This window comes from Lampris incognitus, chromosome 2 (assembly GCF_029633865.1).
Source record: "Lampris incognitus isolate fLamInc1 chromosome 2, fLamInc1.hap2, whole genome shotgun sequence".
Lineage (NCBI taxonomy): Eukaryota > Metazoa > Chordata > Actinopteri > Lampriformes > Lampridae > Lampris > Lampris incognitus.
This window is the reverse complement of record NC_079212.1, coordinates 142,116,898-142,125,783: the sequence shown is the minus strand read 5'-3', so window position 1 is coordinate 142,125,783 and position 8,886 is coordinate 142,116,898.

Sequence of the window (8,886 nt, the reverse complement as noted above, 5' to 3'; positions counted from 1 at the left end):
CTGTGAACCCTTCGACATTGAATACGGGTATTTTAGATGGATTACCGTTAACAAGTCCCCCAGTATGTGAAGTATATTTGAATTCTTTTTTCACAGACCATTTACCACTTCTGTAGCGGGTCATGACTCGCTGGTAGTTACAGCAAAAAGGCTCTTGGACAATAGGGAGGTCTCGGATGCAAAGCGCCTTTTTACAAAATTCCTTAATTAGCCGCAAAGTCATTAAAAGTGTCTGGATTTCGGATTATTACCTTATCGACCTATTAAAGAGATAGCCACGCTGACTTGTAATTGAGCCTTTCCCTTAGACACAAAGGGGGCTTGTGGAGAACAGTAGAGGCACTCGTAGATATTTTCTCATCGAGGTTTTGTTTAAGACTGATCTCTCTTCCACTTGAAATTGGTCCCCTCCATCCAGCCCGACTTCCCCTTGCAAAGGCAAATCGAATGGGAAGATCAAAGAGGGGAAGTGGCGGGGATGTGTTAATTAAAGATGTTTGTTCTTGATATACTAGCTTACCATTCTGTTAATGAACAGTCGATTGGGTTCCCATAAACATGTCTCCCAAGTGCGGGCAGGAAATTAAGGTTCTGAAAATGAAAAGGATAGAAAATTTAATGGGATGTGATGATGGGCTCCGCGATATAGGAAGCTGGAGAGGGTGATCGTTGTGCAATGTCGATTGTACCAACGGGACACGAGGAGCAAAGAAGGCCCAAACTTTTTGTCAGAGCAGAGCTAAAAGCTTTAGACCTTGTTGAAATTGAACTGCAAGGTAATAATTAATACCGGCATTCCTGTTTAATCACACCTTTTTTTTTTCTTCCCCCCGCCTTTTCTCCCCAATTGTACTTGGCCAATTACCCCACACTTCCGAGCCGTCCCGGTTGCTGCTGCACACCCTCTACCGATCCGGGGAGGGCTGCAGACCACCATATGCCTCCTCCGATACATGTGGAGTTGCCAGCCGCTTCTTTTCACCTGACAGTGAGGAGTTTCACCAGGGGGACGTAGCGCGTGGGAGGATCATGCTATTCCCTCAAGTCCCCCCCCCCCCGAACAGGCGCCCCGACCGACCAGAGAAGGTGCTAGTGCAGCGACCAAGACACATACCCACCCACAGACACGGCCAATTGTGTCTGTGGGGATGCCCGACCAAGCCGGAAGTAACACGGGGATTCGAACCGGTGATCCCTGTGTTGGTAGACAACGGACTAGACCACTACGCTACCCGTATGCCCTAATTACACTTTTTGTTGTCTTAACATCTGGGTCCATTGTTTTCAAAACTGGCTATGGGATGAATGTGAGGTTTGGCCATAGAGACCATCAACCAAGTTACATGAGATGTCTGGGAGAGTTGGCACAAGATGGTTCGATTACTTCCAGATTTTTCTTCCAATGTTTTTGTTTTTCTAAATATTTTGTTTTCAGTAAAGGATAACTTTTGTCCTCTCTCTTTCTGTCTTTTGTCTGCTGTGCTGCAGTTGCACAAAGGCGTATATTTCCCAGAACAGACCATCAGATAACTGGAAACTCGATCCTTTTCCAAGGACCTCTTTTTCACTGCTCACTGCGCCACACTGTCTGTCACCGGAGGGCTCCTACCATTAAGAAGCATGTCTCACGCAGGGGCCTTTTATTATGGGCAGGGATTCATTTCTCTGTTGAATTCAGAGCTCATTTCTATGTCCTACTTTCAATTGTACGGTAGAATAAAGGTCAGCAGGTTATACAGATGCACAGGTTGCAACCCAGTATCTTTGGACTACAGTCGGCAAGTACAACATGACAAAAAGGAGATATGCGAGGGTGAAATGACTGTGGTTTGTGCACTGAATAGAAATGTGGCACTTCATATTGGCAGGAAACCTGAGAACCACAAATCAGATTCCTGCAACCCCAACCTGCAGCCCCATTATATTGGATCAAAATCACTTCCTTTCGAGATACACACATCCACACACTTCCTCATATGAACTTTATGGGGCCAGAATTTTCCACAGTTTGTCAGCTGTTTGTATTATTACCTGCTGTAAAAAACAAAAAGAAAAAAGAAAACTTACACTCAGTTTGCTGCATTAAATTATTGCATGGCTTGACACTTTAACCTGCATGCCGCCTGTGGGGACTCTGTGCATTGTTAGCATGTTCCCGCTATATATAGCTCTGGAGATGTGTTAGATGCCATCAACACTCCCTGTGCATCCCGCCAGCTGACAGGAGTGAAACGGATCCACTGGGCTGTTTGCAACATTTAATTGCAATCATGCCACAGTGGAAACTATCAATACTCCCTCCCGCAATGCAGCTGACCTCCATCCCACCATCACCGCTATCTCCTCCTGTCTCATCCTTTCTCTCCATATCTGGGATACAGGCATCATATGGATGAGGGGGTGATGTGACTTATGGAGGGTTAGAAAGCGGAGTCGGTGGTGGTGGTGGTGGTGTTGGGGAGGAGTGTAGTTGTGAACATGCCGCTCACTGCAGGATTGGAGAAAGATGATCCACCGTGACTCTGAGGGGCCCGATTGATCCTGCTGCGTACTGCTCATCTATCTCTGTCCTCCAGAGTTTGGCACTGCTTCCAAGCCCTTGCCTCATTATTCCTTCCTCTTATTCCCCCTTCCCCCCCCCCGGCCCATGTAACAGGCCCCAGTCTCAGCTGCGGCCTGCGCCGTTGCTGGGGGCTCTCTGCCCTCAGACAAGGCGGCAATGGGGGTCTACTGGAGTAGAACTGGAGCTGCAGCTTAGGGGATTCTCATCCCCGTCTGTGTTGAAATGAGAAACAAGGAAGGTGATGAAGAACTGTGGCGACATACAGTTATATCCGGGCCTGTCTCACAGATGAAAATGTTCATATTCAACGTATTTGCAGGTCCTCAAATACGTTGATTGGCAGCATATCGATGAATGAGAATGAGAGGACGGCCCCTCTCCCCAGCAACACCATCCAGCTCCTCCTGGGGGATCCCAAGGCGTTCCCAGGCCAGACTGGGCATGTAGTACCTCCAGCGAGTTCTGGTACTTCTCCCAGTTGGACATGCCTGGAAAACCTCCAAAGGAAGTCACCCAGGAGGCATCCTAATCAGATGCCCGAACCACCTCAACTGGCTCCTTTTGATGCGAAGGAGCAGCGGCTCTACTCTGACCTCCCTCCGTGCATCTCTGATGCAATGGTATTAAGCAGATAATCTGAGCAGATGTCCTTCACTCATTAATATGTTGAAATGGATTGTGTGCATGTGACAGAATGTGATTTGATACGATTTGATAATGCTCACGCCTTGTCCCTTGAGCCTAGTTATAGTCATTAGACTGAGAAAAAAGCTTTGGGGCAAAACATTGGTCTATTAGATATCACTGCATCTCGAACTCGAGGGTGAGATTTTTCCCATTTTTCTATAGTTGTTTTCCCAGAATCTGCACATCATGAAAAGCAATTGGTGTACATTGCCCCCCCCCCCCCCCGTTTCACGTGAGATTAGTTGACCTGCATTGTATGCATGTTGGCAATCAAAGTGTTTTGGGAACTGTAAATATGCTGTACACAAACGTTTTGTCAGTGAGACTGGGTTGGTTTATCTTGGCAGCAGTGGGAATTTGTGGTAGAGCGGCGATGGGAACGGATTGGAAGGCCTTAAGAAGGTGTGAAGAGGATTGGGCTTTTTATCCTTTGATTGGTAAAGGCACATTTTAAACCCAAACAAACGCTGATACCTAACAACAAAAAAAGGCATTCTTGGGCGAAAATGTAGAAATACATACATTTAGGTGGACAGTATAGGTAAAGGCAGTGATACAGGTCCCCTTTTAAAGAAATTGTAGAGAATTCGGGGGGCAGCCGGGAAACGAACCTGGGGCGACTACGTTAACCAGTCGAATAAAGGGTCCGACCCGTTAGCCAACCGCTAGCGAGTCTAGTCATCCGTGATAGCCACACTACCCCCCTCCTTCGTGAAGCACGTCCCCGCACTTCAGGATACCAGCTCCCTCGCACCTCCGGGCACATGCGCGTCCGATGGCCTCACCGTCCCACTTCTGACACCAATGTAGCGAATTCAGGGGGCAGCTGGGAACCGCCGCCGCAGCCGGGAAGCGAACCCGGGTCGCTCGCACGACGGGGGACTACGTTAACCGGTCGACTAAAGGGTCCGACCTGTTAGGCAACGGCTAGCGAGTCTAGTGATCCGTGATCGTTACACTATGATAAAACGTGAAGCTCACCTCAGGTGCTCTTGTGGGAAACAGCAAGAGGACGGCAAAAACAAAAGAGCGTATATGGTGACAGTGTTAAAGCTGGCATTGTACAGAAATTCTAATCCTAATAACAGCATAAAACGGCGTGTACGTTTGCTCTTTAAAGAACCCGTGCAGTTTGTGTGCCTGGTCTTTAAAAAGCATGTTTTCACCATGCGAACACGTTTATACCTGTCCTTGGCTAATTGTCCCCTAAGGAGAAGAGAGGAAAATAACAATATGTTAATTAGCGCGCTTAAAAAGGCAGCGTGTCAATCGGTATGAAGACTCGGGCTGTGATAACGCTTAACTTGCTAATTCACAGAGGAATGTGTGGATCCCATGATGCCATATTAACAAGCCTTTTTTAGTTTCAAACAGTAGTGGATCTCTTGGGCTCACGGCCGTGCCGAGGAGCGCCTCGGCGCAGTCCGCTGTTCCGACATTAAACAAACCATCCATTATCCATTATCCGAACCGCTTCTCCTGCTCTCAGGGTCACGGGGATGCCGGAGCCTATCCCAGCAGTCATTGGGCGGCAGGCGGGGAGACACCCTGGACAGGCCGCCAGACAAACCTTTGCTTTTTAAATCTACTGCACAATTCCGTCAATCACATTTTGCCGTTGACATTTGGCAGCAGGGAGTGTGAGATAATGCAGTCCCGGAGCTCCGGTGGTCTGGGTGATATTGCTTCCGCGCAGCGCTGCAGAGTCCACATTATGAACTGGTGAAGGTAAAGAGCAGGAGGGTGAACCGAGGGACCGCACCAGTCTGGTAATCACAGAGAATGAAGTGGAGTTGGCGGGCGACTGTAATGACGCTGCAGCCGAATCAAGCAAGGCCAGTGTGAAACCGTGACCATTTTATTTTCTGCAGGCGACGGAAAAAAGAAACCCTTTGAATATTCCAGTTCCAAACCTTTGTATTTGAGAGAGCGAGAGAGAATAAATGGGATTTTCATTGAAAATTCCATGAACTGAATTCACTTTATTCATCAAGAAAGGAACTTGAATAATAATAATGGATTACGGTTATAAAGCACTTTATCTTGACACCCAAAGCGCTTCACACTGAAGGGGGAAACTCACCTCAACCACCACCAATGTGTAGCACCACCTGGGTGATGCACAGCAGCCATTTTGCACCAGAACGCTCACCACACATCAGCTTGAGGTGAAGAGGGAGGAATCATTGAGCCAGTTACCTGGGGGGGATGATTAGGGGGCCAGATGGAGGGAGCCAGGTTGGGAATTTTGCCAGGACACTTGGGGACCTCCTGCTCTTTGCGATAAGTGCCATGGGATCATTAATGACCACAGTGAGTCAGTGAGTCAGGACCTCGGTTTGACGTCTGATCCGAAGGACGGCATCTCCTACAGCACAGTGTCGCCGTCACTACACTGGGGCATTTCCATATTAGGACCAGAGGGAAGACTGCCCCCTGCAGGCTGACCACCACTTCCAGCAGCAACTTGGTATTCCCAGGAGGTCTCCCATCCAAGTATCCAAGTACTAGCCAAGCCCACACCTGTTTAGCTTCCGTCATTCAGCAGAATCAGGGTACAACTTGCGTAATGATGACACATCTTTTTTACAATATCAATAAAGTCACGGTTTTACATTAACATACCCAAATAGAGTTCAACTTCCATCACAGAATCCCTGTTTGATTCAAAGCTTGAGAGAAAGAGAGATAAAGAACGAAAGATAGTGATAGAATATTAAAGTTGGCGGCAACAAAGGACAACCCTACATTTTAGGGCAGCTTTGTGTTTATGGTTGCAATGAGTGGTGACAAGCTAGTCATGTTACACAGGCCATCAAAGTGACTTGCATTCAACCACAGGGGGGGAAAAAATATAGGCTCGTTTTTGATGGTAAAAAAAAAAAGCTGTAATGCAGTCTGGTAGTTCCTACAGTTGATACTGCAAAGAAACACCCACACACTAATCTATGGTCAATGGTCTGGAATTGCTGGAAACGTACGTCTTTTGAATATTAAAGAGTGAAAGAACAGGTCTTCGTCTTCTGTGTTTTGTTTCCTTCACAAGATGCTCACAGAGCTTTCCAATTGTTTTTTTTTTTAATTGAAGATAAATGAGATTCATTCTAAAGCACAGTATTGGCAGGTTTGATTCGGCTCTTGCGCCTGCGTCTCTGTATCCTGCAGAACTGTTTGAGCCATTGATTAAAAATCTGCGCAGCCAGCCTCTCTGCTTGATGAATCATAAATAGCAATCATTCCTGACAATTTACTGAGCATATATGTCGGGTCTCCCTTGAGAAAACGCCTTTTTAACCTGAAGCAGGGGATTCTTCAACAAGTCCTCCAACCCATACGACCACATAGGTCGTTTGTTCCTACCCTGCAACGCTGCTAATTATGAAGTACTCGTTTGAGGACGTTGGGGCTTTATTATTGTTCATGCAAAGTGAAGGTGTAAAAGTAAGCAAACATAGCTTGGGAAGATTTGTGACGAAACCATCAGTTTACAAGCGTATAAGTAGCTCTTGCACTCCCCCATCTCTTGCCTCGTCGCATTTTGATTGGTAACGAAGCTCAAAGGTCATATGGTGACGAGGCACCCGAGACACCAGATTGTCGTTATTTACACCACCGCTAGAGGTCGCTTAACTTTGAAACGTAACTATAGGTCGTCATAAGCTGCTTGTACAAACGACCTAGGGGGGTCGTTTTTAGGTGGAGGACAGTCTCAGTTATTTTACTTGTTATCCTTGTTAACAAAGCCGCTCGAAGCCTTACACAGGTAATTTTCATGATGTCATTCAAAACTCTCCCAAAATTTAAACCTAATTATTTTCCGAGTCAGTTTTGAAGTCCCTGAGAGTAATTACCTCCGCATTCACTGACGGCCATCAAAAAAACAAAAACTGGTGGACAGTTAATTTGAAACTATCTCCTGTGTGAAAACTGATTTCTTTTATGTCGCATTATAGGCTGTGTGCTCATTTGGCAGCATCCGTATCTCACTCATGCAGCAGCAATATACTGGAATTTTCTTTGACCTCTTTTTTGGGGGTGGGGTGGGGTGAGGGGACGACATAAAACCGAACGGACCTAACAAAAAAGACGACAGGAAGGAAAGAAAGAGAGACCAGGACAGGAAGTGTCTGCGAGAAAGAAGGAGAGAGTGCGCCACATGTGAATATTTGATTAGTTGTTAATGAAAAGAAGTCATTAGGATTAATTTTCCCTCGAGGCCATTCTAAATGTTCATTTCCGCGTCTCGTGGGATCACAAGTCTACATAATGGATTGAGGTTGAGGACCCCCACAGTCCGCGGAGCTTCCGCTATGGACAACCGCCAATGACTCAGAGTTGTGTAATTGTGATGAGTTGAAACTCTGGGTCAGAGCTGTGCCAAATCATTTTCACACAGTCTTGAGCGGCAAATTTTGCAAAATGTTGTCAGGGCCATCTTTTCAACAGCCCACAATAAAACCTTAAAGTGCTGTGTTGTGCTTATGTAGAAGTCATTGGAGATGGAGGATACGCCCGGGGGCCAAAAGAGCTGCTGCAAACATCCCACAAAACTCTTACAGAGTGTCGGAGCCAGTCACTTTTATCAGAATCAGAAATTCGTTTATTGCCGTGTGCATTACATGCACTAGGAATTCAGCTTGGCCTGGTTGGTTTAGTTGTGTCTATAAGAAAAATACTGTCTTCAATAGACTGAATTAAATTAAAATAAGTATGTGAAAATATATATATACAAATAAGCCTGGGTGACCAGAATGTGTCAGACATGTGGCTACTGGTGATGCAGATGACAGATGTGTTGCTAATTCCAGCCAAAGATACGTGGAAGAGTCGGACTGCTGTCGACATGCAGATGGCCTGTGTGCGCCAGGCACTCAAATTCCTTGAGAACAGGTAACTGTTGATGATTTCTTGTACTTCTCACTTTGTCAGGGCCCAGTGCTGCTTCTGGTTTAAAAAAAAAAAGAAGTCTTTAGGTTTGAACTTGCTTTATGAAATTTGAAAGATGAATGTCCTTGTTTGCATTTCACAATTTGAGCCTGTTATCTCTCACCAGAGGGCGGCACGTTGGTGCAGTGGCACGGTCGCCTCACAGCAAGAAGGTCCGGGGTTTGAGCCCCGGGGTAGTCTAACCTTGGCGGTCGTCCCAAGTGGTCCTCTGTGTGGGGTTTCCATGTTCTGCCCGTGTCTGCATGGGTTTCTCCGGGTGCTCCGGTTTCCTCCCACAGTCCAAAGACATGTAGGTCAGGTGAATCAGCCGTACTAAATTGTCCCTAGGTGTGTGAATGTGTGTGGGTGTGTGTCGGCCCTGTGTGATGGTCTGGCGGCCTGTCCAGGGTGTCTCCCCCGCCTAATGACTGCTGGGATAGGCTCCAGCATCCCGCAACCCCGGTTGGGATAAGCAGCTTGGATAATGGATGGATGGATAAACACGCAAACGCACACACACACACACACACACACACAAATATATTTCTAAAAAGATATAAACTGTAAAAAGTAAGCCTGTAAGTGGGGTGCTGGGGGCCTATTGATTAGTCCGACTGCAACAGGGAAGAAAGTGTTCTGTTCTTGCGGCGGAAGGTTTTGGTCCTGATTAGCCTCAGAGGGCAGTCTCAAAAATATGGTGTCCGGGGTGG